This window comes from Canis lupus, chromosome 7 (assembly GCF_048164855.1).
Source record: "Canis lupus baileyi chromosome 7, mCanLup2.hap1, whole genome shotgun sequence".
Lineage (NCBI taxonomy): Eukaryota > Metazoa > Chordata > Mammalia > Carnivora > Canidae > Canis > Canis lupus.
The window spans coordinates 68,675,111-68,699,976 of NC_132844.1; the positions used below are offsets into that span (position 1 = coordinate 68,675,111).

The following is a 24,866-nucleotide window of genomic DNA, read 5'->3' on the forward strand; positions in this document are numbered from 1 at the left end:
GCCTACTGTTGGTGGTAGTGTTACCAGATGGTGGTAATTATTTGGTGGTTGTGTCTAGGTAGTTCCAAATGAGTCGAAGGCAATGTAAAATGGCTGTAGTGTTCAGATTAGCCTCTAAAATGCACATATGTGTCATGAACCTGTTTGGAACATAGAAAATCAAGAAATCAGAAGAATATACATATATATATGTATATATATACGTTTAATACATATATGTGTGTGTGTGTGTATATATGTTTGATAGAAGGGCAAAATATAATTTGAAAGCAGCATCTATTTTTCTTATGGTAGCTAAAGCCCTTTTGTTGTTAACAGAAACTTCTCTGATCTAGAATGTTAGGTTTCAAGGATTCAAAATTTAGGGATTGACATGACAGTTCCTTAAAAAATGTTGTTTTATTTTGATTTTAAAGATCTTATTTATTTATTTATGAGAAACACACAGACAGAGACAGAGACATACGCATAGGGAGAAGCAGGCTCCCTGTGGCAAGCTGATCCCAGGACCCTGAGATCACACCTGAGCCAAAGGCAGACACTCAACCACTGAGCCACTCAAGAGCCCCCTTAAAAATGTTTTTAACCAAATATAATTCTTTCTTAAAATATGAATATATTTCTTATTAAAAAGAAAATAGTTATAAAATCCCTGACAATTTTAAAGATTAAATACTTAAGCATAATTTGCTTTTAAAAAAATATGTATATAGGGAATCCCTGGGTGGCTCAGCGGTTTCGCGCCTGCCTTTGGCCCAGGGCGCGATCCTGGAGTCTCGGGATTGAGTCCCGCATAGGGCTCCCAGCATGGAGCCTGCTTCTCCCTCTGTCTGTGTCTCTGCCTCTCTCTATGTCTATCATAAATAAATAAATCTTTAAAAAAAATACGTATATAGAATCCCTAACTCTTTTGTGTGTATGCATTGGTAAGGGCTGTAGCTGGGGGCTGGATCTAGTTTAAAAGTGTTTTTAGTTAGGGCAGCCCTGTGGCTCAGCAGTTTAGCGCCGCCTTCGGTCCAGGCTGTGATCCCGGAGACCTGGGATCGAGTCCCATGTCAGGCTTCCTGCATGGAGTCTGCTACTCCTTCTGCCTGTGTCTCTGCCTCTCTCTCTCTCTCTCTCTCTGTGTGTGTGTGTTTCTCATGAATAAATAAATAAAAATCTTTAAAAAAAAGTCAGATAGAAAATATTTTTTTTAAAAAGTGTTGTTACTTAGCATAACCCTATCATAGTAAAACACGTAAAAACTGCATTTCTTTGATCTTATGTGATAGCAATTTTAATATACATCATTCATTTAATGATTACCTTTCTTGCAGGGAGGGGAGGGTAGAGCCATTATATTAAATGAACACATTTGATTATATGATACTTTTAATTTCAGAAATAATAAAAATGAGGAAAAAAGGACATGACGGGATATGTATATTTCCACTTCTCAAAAAAAAAATATGTCCATATATGTTGAAATTGTTTCACGTGAGAAATTCTTAAGGTTTTACTGGATTATCATATGATGGGAATTTTTAGTAAGTGCCATTGTGTGCAGTTTCTACTGAATTAGGCCAGATCATATCTCTTATAAAAGTAAGGAAGCAAGCATAATTGCTTTCCATTCAAATCGTGAATACCTACTTTATCAGTATGTGCTATAAACCTGCTGAAAATTGTGTGGTTATTTTGTAACAGATTGATGATTAGTGTCTAAAATGATCCATGTATTGGTCTCTTAAGCTTTATCTGATATCTTAGTTTTTCAGATGGAATTTATATTCCTCAATTACTGCTCAGAATGTAGCCATTACTGTATTTTTAGAAACCTCCCATTAGTCTTGTAGTTAAAGGTGGGAGTCTTTGAAAAGGGTGTCTCCTTACTGAAAAGCAAATGCATTCTGTTCCTGTAAATGATGCTTTGACTCTAGCCCCATAATACTCTAAGGGGTTTTTCCCTGAAACAGCAAAGATACTTGTCATTTAGAAATCAGTTCATTCTAAAAAAAATTACATTTTTTAAAGCTTTCTTTATTTTTCTCCTTTTATCTCTAAAGAGCTTGTACTTCCCTTTCTTTACAAAGAGAGTTGTCAGTATTGGACCTTGGGGCTCTAGAAAGGAATGCTATGTGTACCTGTTAACCTCTGGATTTTGATTTGTAGTGATCAGTGTTCTTCCAGTTCCTCTTGATTTCTTTCTTTTTTCTTTTTTTTTTTTAAGGTGTATTTATGTATTTGTGAGAGAAAGAGAACACAAGCAGGGAGGGAGGGAGAGAGAATCCCAAGCAGGCTCCACATTGAGCATGGATCCCACACTGAGATCATGACCAAACTGAAGCCACGAGTCAGACACTCAACCAACTGCACCACTCAGGCGTTCCCCCCTCCCACTTGATTTCTAAGAGTTTTGCTTGTACTTTGTTTTGAGATGATTTTGAGAGCAATTGAATTCTAGAGTGAGTTAAGCTGTGGCTTAGTAGCCACTTCAAAGTCATTTTTTCTTTTTAGTTTTAGTTTCTGTTTTATGTTTAGAAATCAGAAGTGATTAAGAAAACAGATCCTACCTCTGACCTAAATCTTATGTGAGGACTTTTAAAAATGTTCAAAGTAATATATTTTATGTTAGGATAGCCAAAATAGGGTCATTTCAACATGAGGCTGTAGCCACATTTTTGGTAATCAATAGCTATCTGTCTGTGGCCAGTAGCCTGCCTCATGGACAATGCAGTTCTATAAACTAATATGTTGTGCTAATTTTTTTTTCCTTTAAGAAATTGTATAGAAATGGGGGTGTTTTTCTTTTAAGAAATTTGCCAGTGAAATCATCTGGGAGGGTTCTCTTTGGAATTAAAATTACTACAGTATATTGTCATAGTTATAGATCTGTTCAAGTTGTCTATTTCATCTTGGATGACTTTGGTTAATTTCAAGGAATTGGTCCTTTTCACTAAATTGTCAAATTTTTGTGTGTAGAGTTGTTTGTAGTACCTTTGTTATTGTTTTAATGCCTTCTGTCAGTAGTAATAATCTCTTCTCTCATTCTTTTTCTTTTTTTTTTTTTTTTTTAAGGTTTTCTTTCTTCTTTCTTTCTTTCCCTCCCTCCCTTCCTTCCTGAGAGAGAGGGAGCTCATGCGTGTGTGGACGCACCTGGGGGGGGGGAGGAGCAGAGGGAGAAGGATAGGCATACTCCACACCAGGCTCAGAGGCCCACGTGCAGCTTGGTTCCACAACCTGGAGATCATGACCCGAGCCGAAATCAAGTCAGATGCTTAACTATTGAACCACCCAGGCGCCCCCTCTTCTCTCATTCTTGATGTTTTATGTTTTTTGTCCTTTTTTCTTTTTGCTTTTTTTTTAAAAAAAGAGATTTTATTTATTTTATTGAGAGAGCACAAACCAGGGAGGAGAGGGAGAACCAGGCTCCCATTGATCAGGGAGCCCAGTGCAGGGCTGGATCCCAGGACCCTGGTATCATGACTGAACCAAAGGCAGATGCTTAACCGACTGAGCCACCCAGGCACCACTTCTCTCCTTTTTTCTTGCTAGATTTCTTAATTTTATTGGTATTTTCAGAGAACCAGTCTTTAGTTTCATTGATTTTTCTTTATTTTTCTGTTTTCAGTTATTGTATTTCTGCTTTTAATTGTTTAGCCCTTCCATCTTAAGATGGAAGCTAAGGTTGACCCGAGACCTTTCTTTTATAATATAGGTGTTTAAAACTATTTTCTTAGCCCATTTGGGCTGCTGTAACAAACCTATTATAGATGAAGTGTGTTGTAAACAAATTTATTTCCCACAGTTCTAGAGGTTGGGAAGTCTGAGGTCAAAACTCCAGCAGATTGGGTGTCTGCTGTTTGCTTCTTAGTTCATAGAAGGCTGTCTTCTATGTTCTCACAAGGCAGAGAGTAAGGGCTCTCTCGGTGGTTGTTTGTTTTTTCTTAAGAGCATTCTTAACCCATTCTTGAAGACTCTACCCTCAACCTAATCATCTTCCTAAGGCCCCACTGCCAAATACAATCACATTGGAGATTAGGTTTCAACATAAGAATTTGGGGATGGGGGCATAAACACTTACTTTATAGCAACTGTAAATTTCCCTCTAAGCATTACTTTTAGCTACATAGCACAAATTTTGAAATATTGTGTTTTTATTTTTATTCACTCAAAAATATTTTCTAATTTCTCTTGAGAAATTTCTCTTTGAGCCATGGGTTATATAGAAATGTGTTGTTAAATTTCCAAATGTTTGATGGTTTTCCCATTACCTTATTTAATCATTTCTAGTTTCATTCCATTATGGTCAGAGAACACAATTTATTTTGATTTTGGTTCTTTGAATTTGTTAAGATGTTTTTGTCCCAGAAGATATTGTCTGTCTTGTTTGTGAATATTTTTTTGGGGGGGGGGGGTTTGTTCGTGAATATTTTATGCATACTTCAAAAGAGTGTTCTGGTATCTTGAGTGGAGTGTTGTATAACTGTCAGTTAGATCCAGTTGGTTGGTATTGGTTTTTCAATTTCTCTGTGTCTTTATCATTTGCTTGTTTTAGTCTAATAGTTCTATCTATTATTGAAAATGAAATGTTGAAGTCTCTACCTACAGCTTTGGATTTGCGTATTTCTTCTTTCAGTTCTGTCAGTGTTTGGTCCATTTATTTTGAAGGTCAGTTGTTAGGTGCATACACATTTAAAATTATGTCTTCTAGGTGAATGACCCATTTATTTTTGCGTAATGTCCCCCTTTTCCCTGATAATTTTCTTCACTCTGAAGTCTACTTTGATATTAATAGAGCCATTCTAGCTTTCTTTGATTAGTGTTTACGTGATATATCCTTTTCCAGCCTTTTACTTTCAACCTACCTGTGTCTATATATTTGGAGTTTCTTGGAGACAGCATATAGTTAGACTAACTTTTCACCCAGTCTGATCATCTCTGTCTTCTAATTGGTATATTTAGATTACTCACATTTAATGTTTATTGATATATTTGAATTTATTTCAATCATTTTATATGTTTTGTGTTCTCTTATTTGAGGGACTTTTAAGTCTGTTATATCACTAAACTTATTAGGTATTTGCAATTAAATTCTTTTATAAGTGTATTTTTTCTGATAATAAAAGAAATATAGAACTTAGAATATACAAAAAATATAAAGAAGAAAACAAAATATTTACTCTTCTATATGGATATAAACACTGTTAATGTATGTGTCCAAATATTTTTTAAAAATTTATTTTTCAAAAAAATAAATAAATAAAAATAAAAATTTATTTTTCAAATTTGATGTTATGCTACACAGTTGTGTAACCTACTTTTTTCCCTACTCACTAATATTTTAGGATCTTTCCCCTTGTTAAATACTCTTCAAAAACACAATTTTTAGGAGTTGAATATCATTCCATTGGATTATTATTAATCAAAATATTGTAGATAATTCTTTTCTTTTCTCTTATTTCCTTCTTGGTTGCTTGCTTGCTTGCTTTCAAGAGGGAAAGAGAGAGACAGGGTCAGGGAAGGGCAGTGGGAGAGAGAATCCTAAGCAGACTCCATGCCCGGTGCAGAGTTCGACACTTAACCAGTTGAGCCACCCAGCCTGCCCTAGATAATTCTTCTTTTAAAAAATTGTGGTAAGGGATGCCTGGGTAACTTAGCGGTTGAGCGTCTGCCTTCGGCTCAGGGCGTGATCCCGCAGTCCCAGGGTTCGAGTCCTGTATACGGCCTCCCTGCATTGAGCCAGCTTCTCCCTCTGCTTCTGTTTCTGCCTCTCTCTGTGTATCTCATGAATAAATCTTTAAAAAAAAAAAAAGAAAAGAAAAAAAAAGATGTCCCATTTAAATAAATAATAATAAATAAATATATATATATATATATATAGTGGTAAAATGTTAAAGTGTACAACTCTGTGGCATTTAGTACATTTGCAATATTGTACAATTGTCATCTATTTAGCTCCCACACATTCTTATTACACCAAAAGGAAACCCCATGCCCATTAAACAATCACTCCCTATTGTCATAGCCTCTGGCAACAACTAATGTGCCTTCTGTCTCTGTGGGTTGCTAATTCTTTTTGCTGAGGTGGGGCAAAGTGTATAAATAATGATAAAATAATAGATGTATTAGACAGCCATCTGAATAATAGAATCTGGGCTGCTTGCTAAGAATGAGTAAAACATAACTTTTTTGGCTTACTTATAGTTAAATTCATAAATTTTATATTAGTAACATATAGGGCAATAGAGTCGTAGTGTGGGCTCTGAAATCATACCATCTGGTTTTGACTTCTGGTTAATAGTAATTAGGAATATGACTGGTAGGAAATTATTTTATCTCTTAGTGACAGATTTTTTTAATCTATAAAATAAGGAAAACAGTACCTACTTCATAGGATTTTGAGGGAATTAGAGAGTTAATGCATGTAAAAGTTTATAAACCAGCATCTGGCATGATAAGCATTAATTGTTAGATGCTGTTATTATTTTAGCATTTTGTTATTATTATTAAAAGACCTGACTATATTGTGAAACCTGTAGTACAGTAGTCACTCCTCAACTGTTAACTTGTTTTGTATTAACTACTTAGTAAAGATTCCTTAAGGCTTCTGTCATCTCAGATATCCCAGGGATCTGTTTTTTGTTTTGTTTTGTTTTGTTTTGTTTTGTTTTGTTTTGTTTTGTTTTTGGAGTTCTCGTGGGATCTTAATGGTGAAGTCGGAGATTCTAGGTCCTAAAATCAGAAAGGTGTTGAACATTTGTGTTGAATACCCAAGGCAGAAGAATATTCAGCTTAATGTGAAAAAAGGCCTAAAATCTATAATCTTAAAAGCTTTTATCTTAAGAAACTAGAAAAAGAAGAGCAAGTTAAATCCAAAGTACACAGAAGAAAAATAATAAAAATTAGATCAAGAATCAATGAAATTACAAATAGAAAGTCAATAGAGAAAATCAGCAAAACCAGAAACTGGTTCTTTGAAAAGATCATTTAAATCAGTAAGCCTTGGGATCCCTGGGTGGTGCAGCGGTTTGGCGCCTGCCTTTGGCCCAGGGCGTAATCCTGGAGACCCGGGATCGAATCCCACGTCGGGCTCCCAGTGCATGGAGCCTGCTTCTCCCTCTGCCTGTGTCTCTGCCCCCCCCCCCCGCCCTCTGTGTGACTATCATAAATAAATAAAAAAATAAATAAATCAGTAAGCCTCTAGATAGGCTAAGACAAGACACAAATTACTAAAATAAGAAATGAAAGAAGGGACATTACTACAGAACCTGTGAACATTAAAAGGATAATAAAGGCATATTATGAGCAACTCTGTGCCTAGATGTAATGGACCAGTTCTTTGAAAGATGTAATCTGCCAAAGCTTACACAGGAAGAAGTAGAAAATATGAATAAGCTTTTATCTTTTAAAGAAATTTATCCTTGGGCAGCCCGGGTAACTCAGCGGTTTAGCGCCGCCTTCAGCCCAGGGCCTGATCCTGGGGACCTGGGATCGAGTCCCACGTCGGGCTTCCTGCATGGAGCCTGCTTCTCCCTCTGCCTGTGTCTCTGCCTCTCTCTCTCTCTCTCTCTCTCTCTCTCATGAATAAATAAATCTTAAAAAAAAATAATGGTGAGAAATTAGAAACTTTCCCTCTAAGATCAGAAATAAGGCAAGGAAAAGACCACTGCTTTTCAGCATCATAGTGGAAGTTATAGCTAATGTGATAACACAAATAAAGGAAATAAGGTATATAGATTGGGAAAGAAGAGCTAAAACTGCACTTTTTTGCAGATGACTATCTATATAGATAATTTAAAAAATGACTAAAACTCCTGGAACTAATAAGCAATTATACAAAGTTAATATGTAAAAGTCAATCACTTTCCTATAACACTAGCAATGAACAACTTGAATTTGAAATTATGTTAGCATCCCTCCAAAATGAAATACCAAAGTATAAATCTGTCACAATATGAACAAGATTTATATGAGGGAAAACAATACAACTCTGATGAAAGAAATCAAAGAATTAAGTAAGAGGAAAGGTTTTCCATGTTCACAGGTAGGAAGACAGTGTTGTCAAGATGTTATTTCTTCCCATCTTGATCAATAGATTCAACACATTCCCAGTCAGAATTACGGCAGGTTTTTGTGTCGATATCAACTGATTGATTCTAAATTTTTTGTGAAGATGCTACCCAGAGTAGCCAACTCATATTAGAGAAAGACAAAGGTGAAGAAATGATACTCCCTGACTTCAAGACTTATTATATAAAGCTACAGTAATCAAGACCACGTGGTATTGGTGAAAGAATAAACTAATAGTTTGATAGAACAACAGAATAGAAGGTCCAGAAATGGATACAGATACAGTCAGCTGATCTTTCATAAAGAAGCAAAGACAGGGGCGCCTGGGCAGCTCAGTCAGTTAAGTGTCTGCTTTCAACTCAGGTCATGATCCCGTGGTCCTGGGATTGAGCCCTGCATCAAGCTCCCTACTCCATGGGGGGCCTGCTTCTCCCTCTGCCTGCCATTCCCCCTGCTTGTGCATGCTTGCTCTCTCTTTCTCTGTCAAATAAATAAATCTTTAAAAGCAAAGACAATGGAGAAAAGATAGTCTTTTCAACAAATGGTGCTGAATCAACTAGATATCTACATGCAAAGAAGTGAATCTAGGGATCCCTGGGTGGCGCAGCGGTTTGGTGCCTGCCTTTGGCCCAGGGCGCGATCCTGGAGACCCGGGATCGAATCCCACAACGGGCTCCCAATGCATGGAGCCTGCTTCTCCCTCTGCCTGTGTCTCTGCCCCCCTCTCTCTCTCTCTGTGAGTATCATTAAAAAAAAAAAAAAAGTGAATCTAGACACAGATCTTATATATCCTTGGCAAAAATGAACTCAAAATGGATCATAAATCTAAATGTAAAAAAGACATTGCACCAGAGAAGATATATAGATAGCAAATAAGCATTTGAAAAGTTGTCATTATCACATCATTGGAGAATTGCCAATTAAATTAAAACATGATAGTTACTCTTTACCTATTAAATGCACCAAATCCAGAACATTGACACCACCAAGTGCTGGTGAGAATGTGGAGCCACAGGAACTGTCATTTACTGTGAACGTGAGTGCAAGATGGTATAGTTAGTCACTTTGGAAGACTGTTTGAAAGTTTCTTATAAAACAAATACTCTTGCTGTGTTTATAACTGTTTTATTCATAATTGCAAAAAATTGAACGCAACCAAGATGTTATCAATAGGTAAATGGGTAAATAAACTGGTACATCCAGACAATGGAATACTTCTAGCACTAAAAAGAAATGAGCACTTATTCCATGAAAAGGCATGGAGAAATTTTTAATGCGTATCTTTTTTTTTTTAAGATTTTTATTTATTTATTCATGAGAGACACACAGAGAGGCAGAGACACAGGCAGAGGGAGAAGCAGGCTCCATGCAGGGAGCCCGATGTGGGATTCGATCCGGGGACTCCAGGGTCATGCCCTAGGCCGAAGCCAGGCGCTAAACCACTGAGCCACCCAGGAATCCCCCTAATGCATATCTCTTAAGTGAAAGAAGCCGATTTGAAAAGGCTACATCCTGTATGATTCCTATATGACATTCTGGAAAAGGCAAAACTGGAGACAGTAAAAAGATCAGTGAAGGCCAGGGGAGGGAGGGATGAATAGGCAGAGTGCAGAGGATTTTTAGGGCAGTAAGATTATTCTGTATGATACCATAGTGGTGGATGCACATCATTATGCATTTATCAAAACCCACAGAATGTACAACACCAAGAGTAACCTCTAATATGAAGTATGGACTTGGAACATAATGATGTGCCTGTGTAGGTTCATTGATTATAACAAATATTCCCTTGGTGAGGGATGTTGATAGTGGAGGAGGTTGTACATAGATGGAGGTAGAGAGGATATATGCATCTTCTCGGTGTTGCTGTGAACCTAAAAACTGTTCTAAAAATAAAATCTTGAAAAATAAAGTCTATTAAAAATACTTCTCTTCAATAATAAATATTAGAAAAAAACTTTCTAGATCAAATGGTCTAGAAAGGCTTGCCCTAATATGTGGTATTTGAACTAAATGGATTCAGATTGGTGACAGGGACAAGGCACCACATTTTCAGACTGCAATAAGTAAGCATAAACTCTGGTTAAGTGTGACTTGTGCAGTTTGACATGAGTGAGAATTTTGTGTGGGAAAGAATGGAAAATGGATTGGAGGTGATAGTACTCTGAGGAATATTTACACCATCAGTCATCTGGAAGAGAGATGAGTAGCAGCTATCATGGCCCAGACTAAGGGATCTAGGAGAGGCGTCTGTATATGCTGTACACCTCAAATGTGTGTGAGTAGTGAGATTGACTTTCTTTTAGAGGATTGACAAGTCCAGATGGTCATAAGTGAACCCTAAGATCCCACATGTGTGGATTTTGCTAGACCTTCTTCAGCTTAGGAATGAGTACTTATTCATTTCTCCAAAGGTCTGTGCCCAGATTTGAGCCAGGAAAATAATTTGGCCTATTAGGAGGCTGCAATAGGAAATGAAAGAGGACAGGGTGCTTGTGCAAGATATGCCAGACCAAAGAAATGAAGGAGAAAGTAAAAATGTGAGGAGGAGAATGAAGAAACATTTAGGAAGTTCTGCTTTGTCACTGTCTTTGACTCTGACTTGTCAGTGAATGTGAGGTCTGTAATGTAATTCTGGAGAGAACATTGAGGAGGAAGGGGTTTTGTTTTGCTAGTTCTTGCGTTGGTCCTGCTTGGATGGTGATGTTGACTGGCAGCAGTTTCTCTGAAGCCAGAAACAAAGCCTGTCCTCTTTTAGGAGGAGGGGGAAGGGAGAACAGAGTTAATGTAGTGTGTTACCAGATCTCTAGGACAGAAAAGCTTTCACCAGGAATAACTAATTGTCATCTGTAATGCTGTTTACTACTTTTTGTCCATAATTATGTCAAAGATACAAGATTTGAATTTCTAAAAAAGACAAATGGGGCCTATGTCTTGTTATGCCTTTAAGTATTCAGAACATACATAGTAACTCTATAGAAAGGTATCATAGTCCTAAATTAAACTTCATCTTAGAAGCATGTGTACAAAGAGGAATGGCCTTTTTAAAAATATATGTATATTTAAGTTTGAATTAGGTAAATCAGTGGTTTAAATTTGACTTTCTGGGGATCCCTGGGTGGCGCAACGGTTTGGCGCCTGCCTTTGGCCCAGGGTGCGATCTTGGAGACCCGGGATCGAGTCCCACGTCAGGCTCCCGTTGCGTGGAGCCTGCTTCTCCCTCTGCCTGTGTCTCTGCCTCTCTCTCTCTCTCTCTCTGTGACTATCATAAAAATAAATTAATTAATTAAATAAATTAAAAAAATAAATTTGACTTTCTGATGAACTAAATACTTAGTTGGAAGTATTTCTGCTTAAATATTCTATTTTAAATTGTCCTTTGATGAAAATATTACAGATAGCAAGAAGTTCCAAGTGTGTGCTAGTCAAACTGGTTGAGAAATTCAGCAGTAGTAGTGAAAGAAAAAGAACACCGGGGATCCCTGGGTGGCGCAGCGGTTTAGCGCCTGCCTTTGGCCCGGGGCGCGATCCTGGAGACGAGTCCCACGTCAGGCTCCCGGTGCGTGGAGCCTGCTTCTCCCTCTGCCTGTGTCTCTGCCTCTCTCTCTCTGTGTGACTATCATTTAAAAAACAACAACAAAAAAAAAACAAAAAACAAAACAAACAAAAAAAAAACACCAGCTATCTTTCTACCTATTTGCATATAAAATGGATAATATTTAAATATTAAGTCCTTTTTATCCAGCATTATGTTTAAGTGCTTTTCAACATAACTGCCAAAATGATTGTTAAAATGTCCGTTTAATCTGTATTTTTATGCCACTTGCATAAGTTTGGCTCTTAATGTGCTGTAGCTGTAGTTTTGATTCCCTGCATTATTCTTAAACTTAATTGTACTCAAATTAGTATTTTAAGTTGCTTCAGTGTACTTGTAATCTATCTTAATTTCCTGCAGTTGTGCTGTTACCCACTCAGATTATGCTTTATTTGTAGGCTATAGAAGTTTAAATAATGAGAATGTTAATATTTCCATCTTTTTTTTGCCAGGAATAGTTGTCTGTGTTAACTGTTATCTCTTTCCTGATTGGTGGAACATTCAAAACTGACCAGGGATGGGAGTGCTACATGGTATTATAGATAAGCACTAGATTAGGATTAAAAATAGCTGACTTCTGTTTTTGTTTTTCATTCTGCCACATAATGTATTACTGATTTGGCCTTGAAGAACTAAGGTTTTAGGGTTTTTAAAAGATTTTATTTATTTGAGAGAGAGAGAGATAGAGATAGAGAAAGAACAAGCAGGGGGAGGTGCAGAGGTAGAAGCAGGCTCTCCAACTGAGCCATGCACCCAGGTGCCCCTTGGAGGACTAACTTAAAGTTACTGGGCTTCAGGGTATTTTTTGTATGTTTTAATTGTGGTGAAATACACATAACAAAATTTATCATCTTAACCATTTATAAGTATATGATTCAGTGGCATTAAGTGCTTTCACGTTGTTATTCAACCATCATCACTATCCACTTCTAGTATTTTTATCTTGTGAAACTGAAACTCTGTACCCATGAAATAATAACTTCTCATTTCTCTCTCTCTCTCCAGCCCTTGACATCACCATCCTACTTTCTGTCTGTATAAATTTGACGCCTCTAGGTACCTCATATAAGTGGTTTCAGACAGTATTATAGGATTTGTCTTTTGGTGACTGCCTTATTTCACTTAGCATAATGTCCTGAAGGTTCATCCAAATTGTAGCATGGATCAGAATTTCCTTCTTTTTTAAGGCTGAATAATATTCAATTATATGTATATACAACACTTTTATTTTATTTATTTATTTATTTATTTATTTTTTTTTTTTTTTTTAAATTTTTATTTATTTATGATAGCCACAGAGAGAGAGAGAGAGGCGCAGAGACACAGGCAGAGGGAGAAGCAGGCTCCATGCACCGGGAGCCCGATGTGGGATTCGATCCCGGGTCTGCAGTATCGCGCCCTGGGCCAAAGGCAGGCGCCAAACCGCTGCGCCACCCAGGGATCCCTATTTATTTATTTTTAAAGATTTTATTTATTCATGAGAGAGAGAGAGAGAGGCAGAGACACAGGCAGAGGGAGAAGCAGGCTCCTTGCAGAGAGCCTGATGCAGGACTCGATCCCAGGTCTCCAGGATCACACCCTGGACTGAAGGCAGCCCTAAACCCCTGAGCCACCCGGGCTGCCTATACTGCACTTTTAGAATGCATTCATACATCAATGGATACTTGGATTGCTTCTGCCTTTTAGTACTATGAATGATGCTGCTATGAACAAGGGTATAGAAATATTTCTTTGAGAGCCTACTTTTAGTTCTCTTGGGTATCCATCTAGAAGTGGAATTGCTAGACCATGTGACAGTTGTATTTTTAATTTTTTGAGGAACCGCCATACTGTTTTCCATAGTGGCTGTACCATTTTACTCTCCCATCAACAGTGCACAAGAATTCCCATTTCTCCCCTCCCTGCCAACACTTGTTATTTTCTGTTTTTTTGATAGTAGCCGTCCTAATGGGTAGTAAGTTTTACAGTTTTGATTTGCATTTCCCTAATGGTTGGTGATGTTGAGCATCTTTTCATGTGCTTTTTGGTCATTCAGCTTGTCAATTCAAGCCATTTTTTAATCACATTTTTCATTTTTTAAAGATTTTATTTATTTGAGAGAGAGCAAGTGAGCACAAGTGGGTAGAGGAATAGAGGGAGAGGGAGAAACAGACTCACTATTGAGTAGGGAGTCTGATGTCAGGCTCCATCCCAGGACCCTAGGATCATGACTCGACCCAGAGGCAGATAGATACTTAACTGACTGAGCCACCCAGGCACCCCAGGCTTTGGTTTTGTTTGTTTGTTTGTTTTTTAAGTAGGAGTTCTTTATATATTCTGAGTATTAACTCCTTATGAGATATACAGTTTGCATATACTTTCTTTATTCTGCGGGTTGCCTTTTCACTGTTGTGTCCTTTGATGCACAAAAGTTTTAATTTTGATGTAGTCCAATTTATTTTTTCTTTGGTTGCCTGTGTTTTTTTTTTTTTTTTTTTTTGGTCATGTCCAAGAAATGATTTCCAAGTCTAGTGTCATGAAGCTTCATCTCAGTGTTTTCTTCTAAGAGTTTTATAGTTTAGGCTGTGATGTTTAGGTCTTTGATCAATTTTGAGTCAATTTTTGTATATGGTGTGAAGTAAGGGTCCAACTTTATTCTTTTGCATATGATGTTCAGTTTTCCCAGCACCACTTGTTGAAAAGGCTGTCCTTTCCCCTTTGAATGGCCTTTCTAGTTTTGTCAGTAACCATTTGACCATATATGTGAGGGTTTGCTTCTGAACTCTCTCTTCTCTTCTATTGGTCTGTCCATCTTTTTAACAATACCACACTGTTTTGATTACTGTAGTGCTATAATAAGTTTTGAAATCAGGAAATGTGAGACTTCCAACTTCCTTCTTTTTCAAATTGTTTTGGCTATTGAAAATTGTTAGGGTTTGAGTGATGCTAAAAGTAATCAAAGGTTTTAGGTAGTGATAGCCTGATCCTTCAGTTGCAGAGGTCCTCCCTGTCAACCAACCTTTTCCCTAATGGTTTTCATTCATTGATAATTACTGCCTGAATCATTTCATCAGGGGTCACAATGTGATTATGTCTTCCTCATACATTAGCTGGAGTAGTTCTGGGATAAAAAGAAAAATTTTATGGGGCACCTGGGTTGACTCAGTGGTTGAACATCTGCCTTTGGCTTGGGTCACGATCCCGAGATCCTGGGATTGATTTCGGCATCAGGCTCCCTACAGGGAGCCTGCTTCTCCCTCTGCCTATGTCTCTCTGTGTGTCTCTCATGAATGAATAAATAAAATTTAAAAAAAAAAGTAAATTTTTTTTCATCAACAATGACAACTTGAAATTCATGTTTTTATAATAAGGCTAGGTTAAATTCTTTACCTTTAATTGCCAGTTTTTAGAGGAAGGAGTTGGTGCTCTGATTGCTTTCAGTGAAACTAATATGTGAGGATTAAAAGTTAAAGGGTTATATACCCTTCTTAGAGATATCATAAACACTTAGATTTCATATATGAAACTCATTTTAGTTCATTGTAGTTAGGGACCCAGGAATCTGTATTTTTCACATACAAACCACATGGTCTTTTTTTTTTTTAAGATTTTATTTATTTATTCATGAGAGAGAGAGAGAGACAGAGAGAGGCAGAGACACAGGCAGAGGGAGATGCAAGCTCCATACAGGGAGCCCCACGTGGGACTTGATCCCGGGTCTCCCGGATCAGACCCTGGACTGAAGGCGGCGCTAAACCGCCGAGCCACCAGGGCTGCCCCCCACATGGTCTTGATATAGGTGGTCTGCAGAGCAGACTGCTTATAAAGTTACATTATCAATTGAAAACTGTTTACTGTTTTGTTGTGTTGTCTTCCATACCACAGGAGGTGTTCACTGACAAGATAATGCCCAATCTTACCAAAGTATTTGATTTTTAAATTACGGCATTAAATGTTAACTTGCTTAAATAAGGTCTTTTCTGCTTTTCGTTAACTGTCATTGTTACAATCCTTCAGCTATAGTTACTCTTAACATTGACTGACTTCCAACAGGGCAACAAAATAAACATTTTTTTGTTTGTTTTTTAATGCAAGTAGTGTTGTGTAAATAATTGGCTGTTTATTGTGCTCCTATCCTATGCCAATCACCATCCTGCAAAATTTATCTCCAGCGCTTATTCCATCTCCTTTTGACCTAGGTTTTTTTGTTTCTGTTTTCTTTTTTTTTTTTTCTGTTTTCTTTTTGTTGTTTGTTGTTTGTTTTTTCAGTATCTAGGGCATTTCTACTAATCTTAAGTCACAATTTACTAATGATATAATTAGAAGAGTCTCCCATTACTGCCTCCTTCAACGAGATACCCATTTTTATTTATTCATTTATGGTTTATCTGTACACTGTTGTTTTGCTTTGTCTTTCAAATGCTAGCCAATATATGTAAGTCTGACCCTATGCTTACACAAAAGTCCCATAACGATAGATACTGATCTGCATCTTTTTCTCCCCACTTAATAATATATTCTAGAGATCGCTCTAGAAACCTTTTTTATTTTTTTATTATTTATTTATTTATTTTAAATATTTTATTTATTTATTCATGAGAGACACAGAGAGAGAAGCAGGCTCCATGCAGAGAGCCCGACGTGGGACTTGATCCCGGGACCCCAGGATCACGCTCTGGGCCAAAGGCAGGCGCCAAACCGCTGAGCCACCCAGGGATTCCCTAGAAACCTTTTTTAAAAATTTAATTATTTATTTGACAGAAAGCACAAGCAAGGGAGTAGCAGAGAGAGAGGGAGAAAGAAGCACGCTCCCCACTGAGCAGGGGGCCTGATGTGGGGTTCATCCCAGGACCTTCAGATCATGACCTGAGCCAAAGACCGACACTTAACTGAACCACCCAGGTGCCCCACTCTAGAAATCTTCATTACTTTTTATGGCTGTGGAGTGTCCCCTCTCAGGTCGATGTGTCATCATTTTTCCAGCCGGTCACTACTGATGGACATTCAAGTTTCTAAAAATTTCTTGCTGTTACATATAATATAATGCTGTTATTTCCTCCAGCTTCTCTCCCATTTTGCTGCTCTCCTTCATAGCAAAACTCCTTGGAATATTTTGTGTCAGTAATGACTATCCCCACCTCTTGATTTCTGTACTCCTGAATTCTTTCCATCAGGCTTCTGCCCCCACCACTCCACTGAAACTGCTCTTTTCAGTACCAGTGGACTTACATAATGCTACCTCCAATGCTTTGTTCTCACTTCTCAGCCTTACTTGGATTATTAGCTGCACTGGACCCAATTGATGAAACGCTTGTGACTAGGCTTCTAGAACACCATATACTCCTGGGTTTTCTCTACTCTTGAGGCTGTTCCTTCTCTCTTTTCTCTGACCCTCTTATCATTGAATGAATGCATTCCTCTTTCCTGTGGTATCAGCTGATGGCTGGGCCAACCTGGCCCACTTCATGAGAGGGCAGTCTGTAAGAGAAGGGAAGTAGGAAGGGATGGAGTCTGCATCTAGAAGTTGAAGCTGGGAGGGGAAAGAGAAAGCCAGAAGGTTTCAAAGGTCACCTGAAACAAGCCCCTAGCCTGATACAACCAGAATTTATTAATGTAATTCGGTGAGGGCAGGCTTTCTAGGGGGAATTGTGGAATGCCACACAACGAGAGGGAGAAGGGAAGCAGTCTTCATACAGTTTGGGTTCCTGCTGAAGGATTCTGAGAGGGCTCAACGGAAAGTGGGGATCAATTTTGGATTGGTTGCTATTTCTGAGGCAGGATTAGAAGGGAGGATTAATTAAGGTTTGGGTGCTATCTTGAGGCAGGGGCATTTTAACAATCAACAATCCTCAGTAATTGATGCTACAACAAAATGAGTCTGGGGGTATCGTTGGTAAGAAAGCAGTAGTCAATCCGAGGGTTGTTAGAGCATTTTATAGCAGCTACATGATCTTGGGAGAAATCATGTTTTCTCTTAACTTTGCACCTGCCTTTGTAAATAAGTGTCTGTCCTTCCAGCCCAGTTAATAGGGTTGTTTTTTTCTTTTTCATTCTGAGCTTATTTTCATCTTTTTAAAAAATATTTTTTAAAGGTTTTATTTAAGAGAGTAAATGAGAGTGAGAGCACGAGCAAGGGGAGGGGCAGAGGGAGAGGGAGAAGCAGGCTCTCTGGCTGAGCAGGATGCCCCACGCAGTCCTCTATCCCAAGACTCCAGGATCACGACCTGAGCCAAAGGCAGATGCTCAACCAACTAAGGCACCCAGGCACCCTGATTTTCATCTTTGATCTCAGATATGTTTTGACTCTTTAACTTCTATGGCACTGATTTCCTAGATTTGAGAGGTTGAAATTCTTGTTTCCTAAAACTGAAGCCAGTAATTAAATGGTTAAATGATCACTGTAGTCCCCCATCCTATCCCCAAATCAAGGTAGAAGCTCATAATTTTTAAATAGGGCATGATTTAGGAAAATTGTGAAGTAGGAATAGTTACTTTGTTGTTGCCATTTCAACTTTTCTTTGTGGACCTCTATCCCTATTAGGGGCCCCAGGGACCCATCACTGTCTCGTCTCATCCAGGCTTTCATTGCTCTTAGGCCTTTTTCTTTTCCCCTATGTGAACTTGGGCCTAGTGGTTGATTTGATAATGAGTTTAAGGTAGCTTACTATATTCCTTTGAGGGGCATTTGCATTTTAATTGGAAATTCCTGAGAATAATACTGAAATCCAGGAACAAGGTTTTAATGCATTTGTGTTAAGATGAGGTGGGGAGTAAGGGTGGGTAGGGAACAGAGTTTGAGCAGAGGCAGTCCTTCAGGTGTCACTCGGAGCACCTCATGAACTGGATGGAGCCCAGTTCTACCCTCTTCTCCCTTCAATGCCAAGGTAGGTAGGTGGTGTGTTGATAGATATAGTGAGTGTCTAAGTGCCTGGCCATTGTCATGGGAGCTCTGTGTTGAATAAATAGTGTGGAAATGTAGACTGGAAGTTGAGACTAGTTAGATTAGTGCTGACAATTGGAAGTACCTTCTTTTCCCAGTGGTACACAAACACTGCCGCCTTAGTAGTTCCAAGAGACAGACACAAATATGTTGAGACTTGCTCATAATGCTGTCCTTTGCACTACTTACTGTCTGGGAATGTTTCAGGCATAGACTAGCAGTGCTCAGACTAGGCAGTACATATCCAGCCTTCCTGTGGGAGATGAAATGTGAGCCTACAGCCTTTAGCTGAGCAGTTGACTGGAGCCTGTGCACCTGTCTGGATCCAAGTTGTTTCTTTTTTTTTTTTTTTTCCAAGTTGTTTCTTAATCCTCAGGGCAAATGTGAGTTTCTGTCATGCTTGGAAGATGGGTGGAGCTTTAGGAAGGATTTGAATCTAGCACTCCCAAACCTAGGTGTGACCTCCATCGTAGTCTTCCATGTGCATGCTGACAGAAGCCAGGATGTGTCTCCTGGTGTTGGGGCCCTCTGGTCTCATTGCTCCCTGGGACACGCCCAGGGCATTTGCTCTGGGGATCAGAAGCCCATCAGATTTCAGTCCGAGGCACAGTTTGAACCATTTTGAGGTGTCTTCGTAAACTGAGTTTGTAAAAGTTGTGCTTTCTCAAGTCCCCTAGCCTTGTCCCTTGGGAAGCCTAGACCCAAGTGGAGCATACTGATATGGCACATTATTGCTTTCTTCAAGTGACTTGCGTTTGTATTTTGTGCATGCCAGAGGCATGCTCTGGAAGTCATTGGGCAGCTTCAGCCTAACATGCACATCAAGGTGATGGCTCATTTGTATAGCTGTTGCTGTTACATCTGTTTGAAGACTGTTGACTGGCCCTTACTGCTGTACTGAAATAGGGTAGCCCAGGAAGAAAAGAGCCATCACACTGCATATAGGAGTGAACTCCTGTGTCTAGTTTGAATGGACAACTTGTTAGAATGAAGACCTCAACACTGTGGCACATGTTGAGTTACTATTAACTGAACTCCAGACTTTATTTAGATTTTTTAAAAAATATGGACCGCTTCATGAATTTGCATATCCTTGTGCAGGGGCCATGCTAATGTCTATAACATTCTAGTTTTCATGGATGTATTGCTGAAGTGAGCATAGACTTTCTTTAGATTTTATCTTTCTTTAGATTTTATTTCATCGTTCCATTCATGACTTTCTGTTCCCAGCATCTGGTCTATGGCACCACATGACATGTAGTTATCTTGGCTTTAGTCTCTTGACCTGTGACAGTTTCTCAGAGTCTTTTCTGTTTTCATGACCCATGACTGTTTGGAGGAATAATGGCAGGTATCCTTCATAACATACCCCAATTTGAGCTTCTCTGATGTTTTCTTAAATTTATTTAGACTAATGTTATAGATTTGGGGAATACTACAGAGATGAAGTACCTTACCAGGGGGCACCTGATATATACATAACATCACTGGTGATATTAACATGGGTCACTTGATTAAATTGTTTGTTGCCAGTTTCTCCATTGTAAAGTTACTGTTTTTCTCTTTCCCTATTCTTTTTTTTTTTTTTTTAATATTTATTCATGAGAGACACAGAGAGAGAGGCAGAGACATAGGCAGAGGGAAAAGCAGGCTCCTTGAAAGGAGCCCGATGTGGGACTCAATCTTGAAGGGAGCCCAAGGCAGACGCTCAACCGCTGAACCACCAGGCGTCTTTCTCCCTGTTCTGTTCCTTGGAAGCAAATCACTAAGTCTGTCCCACATTCAATATGGATTGGGGGATATATAGAATTAAACTCCATCTTGTAGAAGGGGAAGTAACTACATATATTATTTGGAGTTCTTATGTAAAGAAATTTATCTCTACTTACCCATTAAGTCATTTATTTGTATCACTATGGACTCATGTGTATCTAATATCTATTTTATATTTTGAGTTATAATCCAGTACTATGTTATTTTATTGCCTAAATTGTTCCAGCTTTGGCCAGAAGGAGCTCTTTCAGATTGCACCTGTATCCCTGTGACATACTTCTATCCTTTTTTTTTGAAAGTGTTTTTTTGAACACTTTCTTAGTTTCTGATATTACAAAGATATTCCAGGCTCATCTTATATTTTCCATGTCTTAGCCCAGAATCAGCCATTTCTCTTTTTCTATTAGCGAATGCTATTCAGAAACCACTGGGCACTGGATATGTTCAGTACTACTGGGCTGTTATTACTTCTAGGCCTTCTCAGCAGACAGAGCTAGGTCATGTGTGTATACATCCTAACCTCTGTAAACAGACATATCTATCCTTGTTTCTGTGTTTCCTCATCTGTATATATATTAAGATAAACATGAGTTTATACTTCTGTCTCTGACTTTAATCCGGTACCACAGAGTTCATTTTAGAATGTTCCTTTCTTGATCATCTGTAATATCCTTCTTCAACAATGAGAAACCTTGCTCTCCCACATTTCACAATTCATTTACTTATTCAACTCCAGTTAACATGTACCCATGCTATGCATGTATTATAACCCATAACCCTACAAGGAACAAACTTACCAGTTCGAATATTGTACTGATTTTTTTATTATCACGTGATTTGATCTGTGATGCCAGCCTTTAGACGTATGCAATGTTTCTAACATTCCTACCATAATCTGAGATGTCTTTGTACATCAGTATGGTTCCTTAAGATTATGGAGTTGGGCTTCAAGTAAAGTATTTTCCTCTTTTTTTTTTTTTTTTCCCTAAACATGGGGCTTGAACTCATAACTCTGAGTTCAGGACCTAAGCTGAGATCAAGATTTGGATGCCCAACTGACTGAGCCATTCAGGCACCCCAAAATACTTTCCTTTTGCTCTGCATTTCTAATAAATCTAAACTAAAGAAGTACAGGGATCCCTGGGTGGCGCAGCGGTTTAGCGCCTGCCTTTGGCCCAGGGCGCGATCCTGGAGACCCGGGATCGAATCCCACGTCGGGCTCCCGGTGCATGGAGCCTGCTTCTCCCTCTGCCTATGTCTCTGCCTCTCTCTCTCTCTCTCTCTCTCTCTCTCTCTCTCTCTGTGTGACTATCATAAATAAATAAAAATTACAAAAAAAAAAAAAAAGAAGTACAAAGTTTGTGTACTCTCTTTAGTAATTGATCATACATTTCTACAAAAGGAAGTTTATACTTATTATTAAAGTTATATACTTATTAAAGGTTTTATATGTAAAAGGGACAAGCTGAATGAAACTATTTATAGTACCATTTATCTCCAAAGTCCTGGCTCAGATTCTTTTTGTAAAACACCTTAAGGCAAGACATTCTAAAATCAGTTTCTCCATTGGCTTTACTAACCCATAAAGTATAGGCTTGGCACTTGATTCTACTTTATTGGCTACTTTTCTAGGACATCCTGTTGGCTCATTCTTGTTATTGGTACCAAAAATCATATATGTTTGTTGGTAAAGATATTATAGCCTGGGAAATGGGACTGACTTAATATAGCTGTAGTTCCCTGAGTTCTTGGATTCCCAAGTTCCTGTTGAGGAGAAATAAGTATGAGTTGGAAAAGCTATTCTGAGAGTTGAGTGTTCTTAGTCATCAGTACAAGTTGGCGTTTAACTTGAAGACTGATATCGGGTCCATCATTTCTGTCTCCAGACCTCGAATCCTGTATCTAGAAGGTGTAGCCTTTCATTTGATGACCCCTACGATTCCTTCCATCACAAGTAGTAAAATACATGGCTGGCAGTTCTTACCTCAGTAAGTAAGGCATTCTGGCAAGAATCGGTGGTCAGCCTCTCTGAAACAAGCTTATTTGGTCCATTTTGATCACTTTTTTCTCTTTGTTTAACACACGCTCATTCTCGCACATTCTGCATGGGACGAACACATTTTGAAACATGAGGGCTGGGGATCCCTGGGTGGCTCAGCAGTTTAGCGCCTGCCTTTGGCCCAGGGCGTGATCCTGGAGTCCCAGGATCGAGTCCCGCGTCGGGCTCCTGGCATGGAGCCTGCTTCTCCCTCCTCCTGTGTGGGCCTCTCTCTCTCTCTCTCATTCTCTCTCTCTCTCTCTATCATGAATAAATAAATAAATAAATCTTAAAAAAAAAAAAAGAAACATGCGGGCTAGTAGTGCTTATTTAGATGGCTTAGATTATACCATGTAGAAGGTGTACTTTGCTGTTCATAATGACCCATCATGGTAATAATAACTTGGGAGGATCAGAGCTGGAGTGTTCATTGTTGGATGTTTATAAATCAGTGGTTTCTTAAATGACCCTCTCTTTATAGCTACAATGTAAAATCTGTGAACAGTATGGAAGAATAGCCACAGTAAAGAGAGTGCAGTGGCTTACGTATGATATGGCCCAATGAGTTACACGAAAGAAGTTTTAGTTCTTAAAGCCAGGGGAGAAGATGTCATTAGTCTTATATACTGATAATAGTCTTCAGAAGACTATCTTTTCTCTGCTTGTAAGCATTTAGTTTCCTGAGCAAAATGAAGGAAGTGTATGACCTGTAACTGAGTATGTGAAACATATCATGTGCTTAAAAGAACTTTGGAAAATAGATGGGTGAAAGAGAAGTAGTACGAATTAATGTACTGTAAGATAGGGCATATCTGTTTGAGAAAAACAAAAAATAAAGTGAAAAAATGTTGACTTTGGTTAGAAAGATAGGCTAGGAAAGCATGGAATGAATCTTCCTTAGCTGCCTGCCACTGAATTGTTCTTTAAGGCCTACGTCATGTTGGTTTATGAGATTGACTTAAGAGCTCTGAATCAAAGTCCTCTGACCTAGCACCATCCCATATTTCCAAATGAAGTGGCATGCTGCATATCCTGTGTTAATCAACAGATTGAACTTTTCTGGCACAAGTTTACATGAGGATTCACATTTGCTTTAATGAAAAATTGTGTCTGGAATGGATTCCCATTCCTAGGAGTCCTGCTAGTGCAGCTAGTGGCTGCAGAGGTGCTAATTCCAGAAGTCAACAGCAGATGTCACTGCATCTCTGCTTACTACAGTTCTGGCTCCTAGCTGGGTTCTGGCTCCTAGCTGTTTAATGAAGCTCCCAAACCACCTAATGCAAATGGGGTATTTATGGCCTTCATCAGACACAGAACCCAGATTGAAAATTGAGATTAAGCACAGCCCAAGAGTGTTTTCCCCAGTTTCTTTCACTATTCCTTTTAGTATTGGTAGGGCGGGGGGTTCCCTATTCTTAATATTATCTGAATTTCTGTGTGAGTAACTAATGGAATTTATTAGCCTTTTTGTATCAACCATTTAGCAGTTATTCAGGAGCTTTGGATAACTTTTCACATTTGCTTCAGCTGGATTCATACTTAAAAGCTTCTTGACCTTTCTGTAGCTTGCTTTTTAAAGGCCTTCCTAGCAGGAAAGTTGATGTCACTGTTCTCTGAATTGAGGTGCAGAACATCAAAGGGAACTCTTTACTCTTCTATTTGAACCCTTTGCTTTGGCAGTTGAGAAAAATAACTGAATTACGACCAAAAGTCCTCTTTTTAAGACACATCCTTATGGTTTCAATGTAGATGGTAAGGCTTCTATATGACAAAGGCAAAGTTGGTGTTAAATTGGATTATTTTAGAAAGTCTGGGCATACTGAATTTTTGGTATCTTTTGATCACATAGATCATTAGAAAAAGAAAACACCCCAAGTGATATTTGTCTTAATATACTCATGGTTAATGCTGGTTTACATGTGTGTCCTGGTGGTCATTATTACTAGCTCCCCTCTTTACTCTCCGTTGTCCTATTTGGACAGTATGTTGTCATTCTAAATTGCTCAAAGAAGTAGAGAGGAGGTAGTTGATAAGTTGCAATTTTAGTAATTATAAGCATTTTTTGGCTCAAGAATTATGCCTGCCCTGAGTTTTCTATTTTTTTTTTAAGATTGTTTTAAAATGAATTTATTCAAGGGAGAGAGAGTGAGACAGAGTGAGAGAGAGAGAGAGCACAGGGTGGGGGAGAAGGGGAGAGGGAGAAGGAGAAGCAGACGCCTCGCTGAGCAGGGAGCTCAACACAGAGCCCAATCCCTGGACCCCAGGATGAAGTGGAAGGCAGACACTTAACCGACTGAGCCACTCAGGCACCTCTGCCCTGAGTTTTCTAGTTACATACATTCAAACCAAAGCAAAACCACGAGCTTATAATTCTGGGAAAATAGTTTTTAGGTTTCTGTCTATAGATCATTGTTCTCTGGAACAGTGATTTCCAAATATGGCTGTGCATCAGGATCAACTGGTAACCTTTTAACAGATACTTTCAC

The 24,866-nt window shown here is 38.6% G+C and overlaps 1 protein-coding gene and 1 non-coding gene across 3 annotated transcripts in view; one reads left to right on the forward strand and one right to left on the reverse strand.

The window, feature by feature from the left end:
* Positions 1 to 24,866, forward strand: part of ILRUN (inflammation and lipid regulator with UBA-like and NBR1-like domains) — a 94,034-nt gene that overhangs the window by 49,468 nt on the left and 19,700 nt on the right. The gene's annotated exons all lie outside the window — the stretch shown is intronic.
* On the reverse strand, positions 19,629 to 19,733 carry LOC140637436 (U6 spliceosomal RNA). The gene has a single exon (XR_012034549.1). It is a non-coding gene; the product is annotated as a U6 spliceosomal RNA (small nuclear RNA).